Source organism: Phyllostomus discolor, chromosome 3 (assembly GCF_004126475.2).
Source record: "Phyllostomus discolor isolate MPI-MPIP mPhyDis1 chromosome 3, mPhyDis1.pri.v3, whole genome shotgun sequence".
In the NCBI taxonomy this organism is placed as follows: domain Eukaryota; kingdom Metazoa; phylum Chordata; class Mammalia; order Chiroptera; family Phyllostomidae; genus Phyllostomus; species Phyllostomus discolor.
Window position 1 is genome coordinate 58,596,106 of NC_040905.2, and position 13,229 is coordinate 58,609,334.

Here is a 13,229-nt window from a genome sequence, read left to right on the forward strand (position 1 = left end):
TCTAGTGAGAGTCGTTTGTTTCCTTGAATTGGCAGAAAACTTTGAAATTGACTACACGTTGTTAAATCTTTGTTTGGGACCTAGTATATAGTTTATCTGACACAGTAGAGTTTATATTTTTACATTTGTCATTCCTCATAAAAGATATTGACCAGAATTTTTGTGACTTTGACCAGCAGAAAAACTCAGCTGACATACTACTCAAGGCTGAAATGCAGTCAGCGGAAATGGAAACACTTTTTGACCTTGTGGCAAGAATGGCTTCCTTTTAGACAAGATTGGTCAGATTCTTTATGGACCCAAAGGGAGGCACTGCATTTTTGTTTTTCCTGACCTACTTGCTCCGTAGAGCTACATCCTAAGACTGCTGTTTGTGTAAAACCTTTTAGAACTTTGCACCATTGATCTCGCCATAATCACATGGATCTGTTGGCTTTTCACTAAACTTTACTTAAGTGAAATCTAACCCTCTGCTTCCTGTTTGGGTTTATGATTGACTGTATGTCTTTTGAATGGTGTGAAGATGCTGTCTGTGAAACAGGAACACTGCTTTTAAATGTCTTGAAAAGAAGGAAAGATAAATGTGTCCCCTCAACCACTTTAGAACAAGATAAAAGAAAATAATGACTGCACACTGCGTTGTCAATATTGACCTCTGGGGAATCTTTTTAGAACCTCTGAACAGCTGGAAACCAGTTTTCTCCCAAATTTATTAATTCCAAATTTTTAAAGACAAGAATTTTACAAGGATAAATTTTAACTCATTAATACAATTTTCAATTATTCTGTACACATACTTATTGAGAATCCCTTAAATATTTTAATTTCCTGGATAACAAACACATGACACTTTCTGTCTGAGATAAAGAACCAGGATAGGGAAAGAAAAGAAATAGTAAAGAAGGATCCATGAGGACATGAAAAACTAATCAGAAAAAGAACGACAGCAGGAAGGCATGGACGTGAGATCGACCATAGAGGGTTAGCAGTCCTGCTCTCTACCCGGACCCGTTCCCACAGCACTTGGAATCTGTGGACTTGGTATGAAGTTAAGCTTCATACACAATATATATGTAACAAGGTGTAAAAATGCATAATTAAAATGATGTGAATTGTCTTTTATGTGGGTAGCCATGATTTCAGAGGCTCAGCTTTCATCATATTTACTTATAATTTCATGACAGTAGGGGAGTCTAAGTACTAGTAATATTGATGGCCCTCAGTCATTTCTCCTAGTGCACACCACACATGTATGTTTTTTTTAAAAATATATAATTGGTATTATATTTTTCCAATACTATTTAATCCCCTTATACCTCTCAACCCCCAACAACCACCACCTTGTTGTCTATGTCCATGAATTCTTTTTCTTTTTTGCTCAACCCCACTACCCCCTAATCTCCCCCCTCCTCCCACTGGCTGTCATCTGTTCTCCATCTGTGAGTCTGTCTACAACTAATAGCTTATTCTTTTATAAACATTGTAACAGGAATGGGTAATTATCATCTAGTTGCTTAGGACTGTACTTTTGTGTATGCAAGGGCAGACCTCTTGCTCCACCTCTGAAAATAGCATTCCTAAACACTACCATGTACCCAGAGCTGCTGAACGGGGGCGTGTGTGCTGACCCAGATTGTTAATGTGTCCATCTAACCAGCAACAGTATGAAATACTTGCCATTTCTCATATTACAGAACTTTTTTGTGAAAACACACATATACCATGGCAGCTTTAATCAACAATAGCTCTGTTTAAGAATTGACATTTCCTTTCACATTATTCTAGTTTGAAAATTAGTAATAATAAAATAGGGTGGTCAAATAAGTAAATATTTTTAAAAATCTTGTTTTTTTCACAGTTCTCTCTCTTTTACAATTTCTTATAAAGGCTGTTATAAAAATACTGTCTGGGTATAAAAATAATTTAGTTGAGTGTAAATATAGGCTGATGAGTTTCTTCACTATTATCCCCAGGTAAGCTCAATAAATAGATTAGAGATTATGCAGGAATCAAAACTGTGTCTTTAATACATTGACCCAAAGGAATTTTTACACAACAGGTTAGTCTATTATGGAATGATTAACTGTAGCTCTTGTTAAGGGAAAAAGTTATGTCTCATAATGCAAGGAATGATATCTTGTACCTGGAGAGGAATAAAAAGAGAACTTTAAGAACACATCATTTTGACATCTTCTCTGAAAAAAAAACCTGGTGACTGATTATATCAAAGAACTGCCCTTCTCCTTCTCTAGTGTTCAAGCTACTACATTTTATGTTGTTTGATTTCATTTATTTTATGGTTTTATAAAAAGTTCCTTTTATTATTTTCTGAATGGTCATGATTCTTAAATCAGGTTACCAAATGTTATTAAATTGGACAATAAAATTATCTATTTGAGTTAAGTGAGGCAATGTCCTTCCTAATTTATGATCTCTATTGTGGAAGCTCCTTTTTGGATGTTATTTTCATGAATGTAAGTAACAAAGAATATGAAACAGTTCCTGGCAAAGAAGTTACAAGATATTCAATATAGAGAAATATCTTGGGGTAGGGGGGAGTAGTTGGGGGAAAAGGCAGACAACTGTAATTGAACAATAATAAAATAATTATTAAAAAGAAATATCTGATGCTTATCAACATGTTATAAATGACTTTAAGTAGAACAAAAGTCTCAGAATTTTGTGTGAGAGATAGCCTTTGAGATGTGTTTGGGGAGTCTATATGTTGAAATGAAATCAACCTCCTGAAGAGGACTCTATATAGCAGGTATGCAATCCACATGTTAGCCTGTGTCACATTGGATTATAATTGCTTTCCATCTCTCCCACTATGCTGTGATTCCATGGGAGGAAAGAAGAGTAGTTCAGTCAGTATATTTAAATACCATTCTCAAAATTGAATGTTCATATGTACCCCCAGCAACTTTGAAGGGGCCTGAAATGTCAGACAAACCAGGCAAAGGGATTCCCAGAACATTAGACCTATTTTAAATGTGCAGGCATGGCATTGAGACTTTCTTTTCTTTTTAAACATCTTCATCATTCTCAACTAGTTTTATCAAGAATTCCAGTATCATTATTAAAAGTCTCAGTTAAGTAAAATCTTTTTGGTAAGATAGTCGTTGAAGGAATAGTAGCTTATAAACAAAAAAAAATATAAGTTATAAATGTATGTGGCTCTAATGGAGTTTATGATCATAAATGGCATATATAATTTTTAAACAAGTTAAGTAGTGTTTCTTAAGGCATCAACCATATTAGTCCAAGGTGAGCTGTGTGTTTGTCAGTATTAAGGGAATCTTTGTTCATCATTGTTGATGTTAAACTGATTTTGATGGTGATCATAGCGTGGTCCTGAGGTTTGGTCTGCTTGCTTGCAAATTAACCATCTATTCTTTGGTGCATGGGATAAGAAATGTGGCATTGATTTTGGAATTTTGATCAATAGCCTTTGATCTTACAATCCTATGTCTTTCTTTTTGTGATAACTGGCAGAAGGAACACTTTCTATCTCTAAGAAGAAATACAAAGAAAAGATTTGGAGCTAGAGAGAAGTATGTCTCTAATAGGCCAATTTTGTTATGTCAGCAAAGGCTAGAAAAAAAGCAGAAGTATCTCTGTTCATAAAGGTTTAATACTTGGAGAATAGTGTACACAGGGCCTTGTATTTTAAAGCATAAAAAACAAAACAAAATAAAATAAAACTTCCCTTTAATAAGCACAGTCTTACATTACCAAATGGTATGTCATAATTGCTCCCTGAGTTTTGACCTACAAAAATAGATTACTTAGTTGGAAATTAAATCTTCTAGGTGTCTATAATATTAGACACCTTTCAAAAAGCAGAGTGAAATAAATATGAGTGAGAAATTTGATGCAAGGAGAACTCTAGATTGTGTGTGAAGAGTTAGATAACTTACAGGATATCTACCTCCAAGAAGAATGAACTTGTACTAGTACTCCATCTGAATTTTTGTACTTTGAGTCATTTGAAGGATCTCTATATATTTTACTGGCATTTTATTTTTTCTATGTAATTTATAATCTATTGCATTATAAATCTATGTTTTCATTTATATATTATCTTTAGAACAATTTTTTTCCTTTTTTTTGTTGTTCAAGTACAGTTGTCTACATCCCCCCCTACCCTAGCCATCCCCACCTTCCACCCTCGATCCTACCCCCCTTTGGTTTCGTCCATGTGTCCTTTACACCTGTTCTTTGATGATCTTTCCCCATTTCCCCCGTTATTCTCTTCCCTCCTCCCACCCCAGTCACTGTCAGTTTGTTCTTTATTTCAATGTCTCAGGTTATATTTTGCTTGCTTGTTTGTTTTGTTGATTAGGTTCCACTTATAGGTGAGACCATTAGGAATATATCATTGGCTATTAACAAAGCATCCTGATTCATTATACGTATCTTAAAAGAAGTTCTCATGAACAATCTCATTCATGCAATGAAGTTTACTAATATGGAGGTCTTTTGATGAAAACTCTAGTACTTCATAATTAACTTATCTTTAATATAGCAAAGAATATACTTTAACATGGAAAATAGTGATTTAGCTGCCGTCTCAATTTCTCTAAAGGACACAGTCCTTAAATCTCATCTTATTGCATCTAACTCAAAGTGTAAAGTTTCTAGGTTATGAACAGTTCTCTCCATTGGTCAATATGTGGTTTCCCTCGACTAAGCTACTTAAAATAAAAATTTACCCATCTATATACCCAATATACAATGGTAGAGAGAAATCAGATTTGCAGCTTGGTTGAAAATATTTTAAAATATGGTGCTGTATATGTGTATGTCTTTTTACATGTATCCTGTTCCAGGATCTCACCTAGAATACCACATTATACTACTTAGTCCTCATATCACCTTAGGCTCCTCTTGACTATGACAGTTTCTCAGACTCCTGGTTTTTGATGACTTTGACAGCTTTTAGGAGTGCTGGTTAGGTATTTTGTAGGATGTCCCAAATTGAGAACTGTCTGATGCTTTCCTCAAGATTAGACTGGTGTTATACATTTTGGGAGGCAGATCAAAGATGTAAAGTATCATTTTCATCACATCACATAGGAGTACATACTATCAACATGAGTTGTTATTGTTGAAATTTACCTGTCATTTGGCTAAGGTGGTATTAGATTTCTACACAGTAAAGTGACTATTTTTCCCGTTATTGTACTTTTTAGAAAGAATTTACTGTGCACAGATCACACTTAAAGGGTAGAGAGTTATGTTCCACCTTTTTGAGGGTGAAGCATCTACATAAATTGTTTAGATTTCTTCTGCATTGCATTTTCATCTATTCTCCCCTATTTATTTATTGAATTATTTATTTATATCAGTGTATTTACTTTATACTTCATGTTATAACCCAATATTCCTCTATTTATTATGGTTCCTAAATTGTTCCAGCTTGGTCATTGGAAAACTGGGGTTTATTTTGTGCATTTCTTGTCCTGGTCCTAGAAATAGCCATTTTTCCCAAGGAGTCCTGGTTCCTTTTACTGAAAGGTTAATATTAGAAACTAAGATCTGGGTACCAGATGTTCCTTATTGATCAGGCCTTTTTGCTTCTAAGTCTTTGTACTTGGTAAATCAAAGAAATACATGTATATGTATTGACCTTATATACACATATCTATTAATAGTTCTATGTGTGGCTGTTTGTATCTGTATTTAGCTAAATATGAGTTCATACTTATGCCTGCAACTCTATGGTTTATTTGACTCTTTTCCTTATCTGTTATCTCCCACTACTATGGTGAGAAGCCTAGCATCTCCCATCTACTTTCCATTTATTTAATTGTTCAATTACAGTATACATGTTTTGAGATATCAGAATTGTAAACACATAGCACCTTGGGAGAGAAAGTTGCTTACTAGAATCCAGTGCTGATGTGTAGTTTCTTTTACCTTTAGCCTTATAGATGCTACTCATTTCCACAGTGAGGTTGTATACATTTAATACAGCTAGGTCTTCTTGTTAATTCTTAATTCCATCCCCAATCTCTCTCTTTTTTTAAGATTTTATTTATTTATTTTTAGAGAGGGAAGGGACAGAGAGAGAGAGGGGGGGAGAGAGAGAGAGAGAGAGAGAGAGAGAGAGAGAGGCGGGGAGAGAAACATCAATGTGCGGTTGCTGGGGGCCATGGCCTGCAACCCAGGCATATGCCCTGACTGGGAATCGAACTTGCAACGCTTTGGTTCGAAGTTCCCACTCAATCCACTGAGCTATGGCAGCCAGGGCCTGATCTCTTAAATGATTTAAAAAAACTGCAAACATTAGGATTTGTTTTATATGTTATACATTCTATGAGTTTTGATAAACATACAAGGGTGGACAAAGTAGGCTTACAGTTATGAGTATGTAAAACACAGTTTTTTGTATTATTTGTGTATTATTTTCCATACTACAACTGTAAACCTACGTTTGTCTCACTCATACAGTGTCACATATCCACCGTTACAGTATCATATAAGAGTGACTGTTCTAAACAAATCCCCTGTGCTTCACCTGTTTATCCCTCCCCTCCTCAAACCATGAAGTCACTCATCTTTTTACCAACTCTAGTTTTGCTATTCCAGAATTTCATGTAATTAGAGTCAGATTGTCTTTTCATTTAGCAAGATGTGTTTAACATCCACCTAAGGTGCATCTTTTTATGGGTTGATAGCTCATTTGTTTTTATCACTGAATAATATTACATTGTGTTTATGAACCACAATTTGTTTTTTACCCACTAAAGGTTATCTTTGTTTCTTCTGCTTTTGGCAATTATGAATAAAGCTGTTATCAACGTTTGTGTGCAGCTTTTTGTGTGGGCATAAATTTTCAGATTAGTTGGGTAAATACTTAAGATCATGATTGCTAGATTGTATGGTAAGACTATTTTTAGCTTTGTGAGAAAGTACTAAATTTGTCTTCAAAAGTGGCTTTACCACTATGCATTCTCACCAGCAATTGGAGTGCCTGTGTCTCATCGACAGTGACTGGTATTGTCAGATTTTTTATTAGTTATTCTAATAAGTGTGTAATGGTATCTCTTTATTTTAGTTGCAATGCTCTAATGACAAATGATGCTGAGCATCTTTTAATATGTTTATTTTCATTGGTATTTCTCCTTTGGTGAAATGTGTACCTGTTACAAAGTTCTGCCTATTTTTAAGTAGGGTTGTTTCCTTGTTGTTTTAAAACATCTTTTTATATTTTGATTTCAAATACTTTATTAGATATATATTTTAAAAATATTCTCCCCTATAAGGTTGCAGGTTTGATTCCTCATCAGGATACATACAAGAATCAACCAATAAATGCATAAATAGGCAGAACCACAAATCAATCTTTCTCCCTCTTTGCCTCTCTCCCCTTCTTTTTCCTCTGCCTAAAAATTAATAAATAAAAAATATTCTCTCCTAGTGTTTTCTCTTGTCTTTTCATTCTCTTTATCTTTTACAGAGCACAAGTTTTTAATTGTAATAAAATAAAACATCAATGTCTTTTTCAAATCAATGTTAATAGATTGTTTTTGCTGTTATATCTAAAAATCTCACTATAAAATGATGTTGCATATATTTTCTCCTATGTCATACACATCTTATAAGTTGCACTTTAAATTTAGATCTATGGCTATTTTGAATTAATTTTTGTTAAAGGTAGAAGATCTGTGTCTCTGTTTGTGGCTTGTTTATTTAATTTCATTTATATGAACATTCAATTTTTCAGCACCATTTGTTGGAAAGATTATTCTTTTTCCACTGAATTGCATTTGTTTCTTTGTCAAAGATTAGTTGACTGTATTCACATCAGTCTCTTTCTGGATTCTCTATTCTGTTTCATTGATTTACGTATCTATTTTTTTTGTCAATACCACATGTTTGGATTATTGTAGCTTTCATAAGTCCAGAAATCAGTAGTGAGTCTTTCATCTCTGTAACTCTTAAGTGTTATATTGGTTAAGATGGTTCCTTTATTTTCCATATAAACTTTAGAATCAGTTTGTAGATATCCACACGGTAACTTTTTGGGATTTTGCCTGAGATTGTATTGAGCCTTGTCTTTCTATCCATGAACATAGACTATCTCTTCGTTTATTAAGATTTTCTTTGGTTTCTCTCACTAGCATTTTGTAGTTTTATCTATAGGTTTTTGTCATATATTGTCAGATTTATACCTAAGTGTTTTATTTACTTATTTATTTATCAATGCTAATGTAGTGGTATTGTGCTTTTAATATCATGTCCCAGATGTTCATTGCTGGTATATAAGAAAGCATTTAAAGATATCCATATATGCATGTGTGTGTGCTCACACACACATATACTATATACTTATAGCATAATTAATGATTAATTGCCTGAAATCCAAATCAAATCTTTCTTTTCAATTACCAAGCAAGTATTTTTTGAGCACTCTGATGTTGTAGGCCTAGGATTATTACATCAATGAACAAAGTCAACAAAAGTCTCTGATTTCCTATTTATGTAATTTCCCCATCATACTATTTCTACTCTATTATACTCTCCAGAGAAGGCAAGGGGGTGGGGCATGAAAATCCTATTAAAAATAATACTGTATTCAGATGTATAAATGTGGACAGATAATATCAGGTGAGGAACAGAGACATCATTCAATTACTTTTTTTCTTTATTTCTGCTTCACCTCTTAAAGAAAACATTTTAGTTGGAGATTAGAAAATAATGGACCACATAAAGATGGAGAGTTTGGGTGTAAAGGGGAAGGGAAGGATGTAACCAAATTTGGCAAAGACTGGATGTCATACATAAGAAAAAGGGGGGTCTCTGGTAAGTCAAAGTTTTGGGTCTTTTACTAGAAAAGACAAAAAGTTGTTTTCTGGACATATCTTATTTTAGGAGTTCTGTAGAGCACCCAAATTGTTTCGCCTAGGAAGAAGCAGGAAATTGAGACTTGAGCTTTGAAGACAGCTTGGTGTTGTAGCTACAGGTTTGTGAGTCAGAGGTTACAGGTGAGAATCAAGGCTGTGAAATAGCCTAAAAGATAGAATGATGTGGAGAATGGTGTGTGTGTGTGTGATAGATAGAGAGAGAGAATGAGACAGAGAATGAATGAATGAACGTGGGTGAGTATTGAGCATTAAGAGCAACCTCCAATTAGACAATTTAATATTAAGATTAAATGACAATTAATTGAAAATTTTTAATTGATGAAAATTTAAAACCAATAGTTGTTTGGATATGTTATAGCTGCAATTTCCATCAAGCATATTATCTTTTTTGTTCCAAAATAGGCAAATATAGGTTTGTAGGATGAAAAATTTATGATGTCATATAAATGAGATATTTCACAATGCAAAAGTCAGGAAATCAAAGGAATTTACCATGGAATTCATTGTCTATATAATGTAAAAATTGGTTAACTACTTAGTTAAACCAAGAACTCCAAAAATTAGCAATACAGTTTCTATTTATTAAAGTAATTTTAAAATTCAAAGACTTTTCAATAACTTGTATGCTTGTGTTTTAGAAAATATATGTTTTTCAACCTAACAGTTCAAGGACAAATACTGCTTTAAAAAGTATTTATTCATCTAAATGAAACACATCCTTAACCATTTTTCACTGTTGTTCTAAAAAAACCGCATATGGGCTGAGAATTTTTATTTCACTTTGTACCAGTGCGACATGAATTAATAAAATGGGTAAATAATCAACTCTTGAAACTCAAGTGTTACTGGACTGATGAAGACGTATAACACTCTTGTTCTAAGTGGTCCCAGTATCATTTTTCATGCTGACCTGTGGACAAAAGTAAGTTGGCTCTTTATTTATGAATAGCTTTTAATTTGTAGTATCCTTTCTTCTTCATATTTTTCCTCCCATACCTCTCATCTGAAGAGCCTATGGATTTATCTTATGTCTGTCATTTTTCTTTACATGATTTAAAAATAATTAATTGCAGCACTCAGTGATGATTTATGATTTCTACTGACATAATTAATGATACACATCAATTTTCCTTCTTAATTGAAGGAGTCACTACAAACTTTTCATTAAATATGTTGAAAGGGCATGCTGTTGTACTTCAGTAACCTTTGAAAATCTTAAGTGGAACTTTATATCATAACTTTCAAAAAAATGAATGCTTCAAAGGAAACAAAGTTATAAACAACATGTTAAAATTGCCAGGGAATATTTTATAGAGATTTGGACAATTGTCTTAGGTAATTTAGGAATTAAGCTACAATTAGCCAGAAACTAAGGATGAACTGTTTACAATGTCTGAAATTAAAATTTTCTCTTCTTAGAAAATGTTAATTATTTTAGTATAGTAAATAAAACTAAAGAATATAGTCAGATTAATTGAAAAGAATGTATACACTGTGGTTATCCTGACTTATATAAATCTGAAAATTTTAATAAAATTCAAAGTTGACATTGGTTGACTTTGAATTTTAAAAAAGTGAGCACATTTCTGATAATAACTTCAAAGACACAGGTCTTCATTTTAATGTCCAGAATTGTTGAACAGCCAGATGACATAGAGATATATTTGAATAAAATGAAAGAACAAAGATATAAAAGAACCAAGAAATTTACCCTATTTATTAAACTGTGGAGAAAGAATGAGAAATATTTGGACATCTATAAAATATATTTTATTCAAATTTGTTTCTTATGCCTTTTGTTGGAATTTAGTACTTAATTTAGCATTTAACAAAGCAAAGCAATAGTTAACTACTTATCTGTATCCTGACTAGGTAAAGGAATAAATAGGACTCTTAATAATATGAAAAGGTTTAAATTATAATATTTTTTTAAAAAGCAACAGTGTGTGCTTCAAGTGTTGCAAACTTGATTTGAGCATTTTATGGTACTCCAGTCAGCTGCCTATTAAAAGTGTGATCAGGTAGTTTAGACTGTGACTAGCTGTGTCAACAGAAGGAAAGTGGAGGATTAGTCTCTATGGCAACAACAAAGTATCCCTGTTTGTAGACAGACAAATTCTGCTACATCTGAAACTGATTGACAGGTCTATTCCTTTGCAACTGACCCATAGAAATTAGCAAGTAAAAGTTATTATACTGGGTTGTATTGAAGGATTCTCGATATCTTAAAGTGCTCTTGTAAGTTTTTCTGCAGCATTTGCATGAGAAACCTTGCAGGAATTGTTCTGAGGTTTATATCTATGGTTTGATAGATTCTTTGTGGGGGAGTATTGCTGGTGAGAATAACTTAATTTTCAGTTCTCTGTATGACAGAATTGTTGGAGCACGGATTGAGTGGAAAATACACATCAAAGACCCAAAGCTGAATAATACACCACATTTCAAAATCACAAGACTTTATAAAAATATCATAAGTGGATATATTTTTGAAACTGCTTTCAAGAAGAAAAAATGCCAAAATAAAATAGAGATAATTGTTGTAGGAATAATGACATGATTTGTAGTTAAGATTATTATAAGAAAGACTAAGATCAGTTTTTTAATAATTCTTAAATTTACTGTTTAAAACAGCAACAATGATATTATTGCAAAGGATTTTTTCCCTTTAGCTTCTAACACTTCTAATAAAGTAAGCCACTTGTCATAAAACAAAAAAGCATTTGCCTCTAAGATAATTGTAGAACTATAGTTCAGTTCACATGTGCTTTACTTTGAGGAGGAAAAATTAATTTCCTTGCTGCAGCTGGGGTATCTTAAATTTTGGCCATTCTAAATGAATAATGATGTTTTAAATATGTCCCTAAAACCCTTAAAATGGGTAATCGTATATCTGCTCCATGTCATTTTACATATTTGTAACTTTATATATTAATTGTAGCCACATAGATTCAAAAAGAAATATAATCAGCAGAGATAGGGTCAAGTAAATACTCAATATTTAAAATTTTGATTTGAACCCCCCTTTCTTTGAGCTGAAAGCACTAAGCAACTTTGACTAATTTATATTCCTGATTTCTTGAGAATTATTCCCTGGAGGACTTTTCTTTGTTTCATATCTGATTCATTTGATTACTTTTATGAAATAAAACCAAAATGAATACAAAAGAAAACAAAAATATATTGGGGAGAGTGAAATCAGGGCAAAAAGGAGAAGTGAATTGTAGTTACTTTTGGCTGCTGAAATTTGAAGTGAAGTTCATTAAATCTGAGCACATTTATTCTGATACCTCTTTCTGTTGAATATGAATCAAAAGGGAAGCTAGGAAGAACAGTTCTTATTTTTAAGGAATTACTCTAGATAATTTGTTACTTCTTTTAAAGAGGGAGCATAAATAAGCCCTTAGCTGCAGTGTTCTGAGTTCCAGCTCACCATGCAGGAGAAAGATATAATTGACAGATGAACTGGCTTTCCTCTATTCAGAATGTCTCAACACACTTAGATTTATTAATGTCATTGCAATAGTTGACCTTTTTCATTTGTTGCTCTAATGGTCCTATAGTAAATTCCATTTCTCTAGGAATTCGTCCTGTATTTCAAGTACAAATGAACATACTTCAGGGCTGCTTTAGTTTAAGCAAGATAATTATCCAATAGATCTGCTTTTGTGGAAAATTAAACATTTCACTACAATATTTTTCTACAACCTAGCAGTATTTATTTTTGAGTGCTGATTATAGAGCTTTAGAAAATTCCCAATTTTTCAAATTTTTTAATATATTGACACAGTTCCTGGAAAGTAACGTGGCTTGGTGCTATGTTAGTGCTCCATCTGTGTTAGTGCTAGTCCTGGGTTCCTAAAGAGGACTTTGCACATCACATTAAGATGATGAAACCAGAGACTTTGGTTTCAGGGCTGTTGACAGCTGAGGCAGAATTGCCATTCAACAGCTAATTATTATTTCTTTGTTAGGAGGAAAATTCATGTCTCTTTTCTTAACATCTTTTTAATAAACACAGAGAAGTTCCATTTTCAAATCCATCCTTGCTCCACTAAGGCTAATTTAAAAGTAAAGCAAATAATACATATAGAATGTTCAAACAGTAAAATTCTTAAGGGCACCCGAGTCATAAAAATGTCAGCTTCAAAACATTTTAATGTAATTGTGATTATTTTAATACCTATTTAAAACATTGAAATTTTAATTAGAAAAAAATTGTGTCATAACTGTTTATATTCCCTATGAAAATATGGATTTACTTTAGTTACCCATATAAATCACATTGCTGTCAATTTCTTTGTATGTTTTTGCTATCTGAAATTAAGTATCTTATTTCCAAAGTTCTTAAGGTCTGCA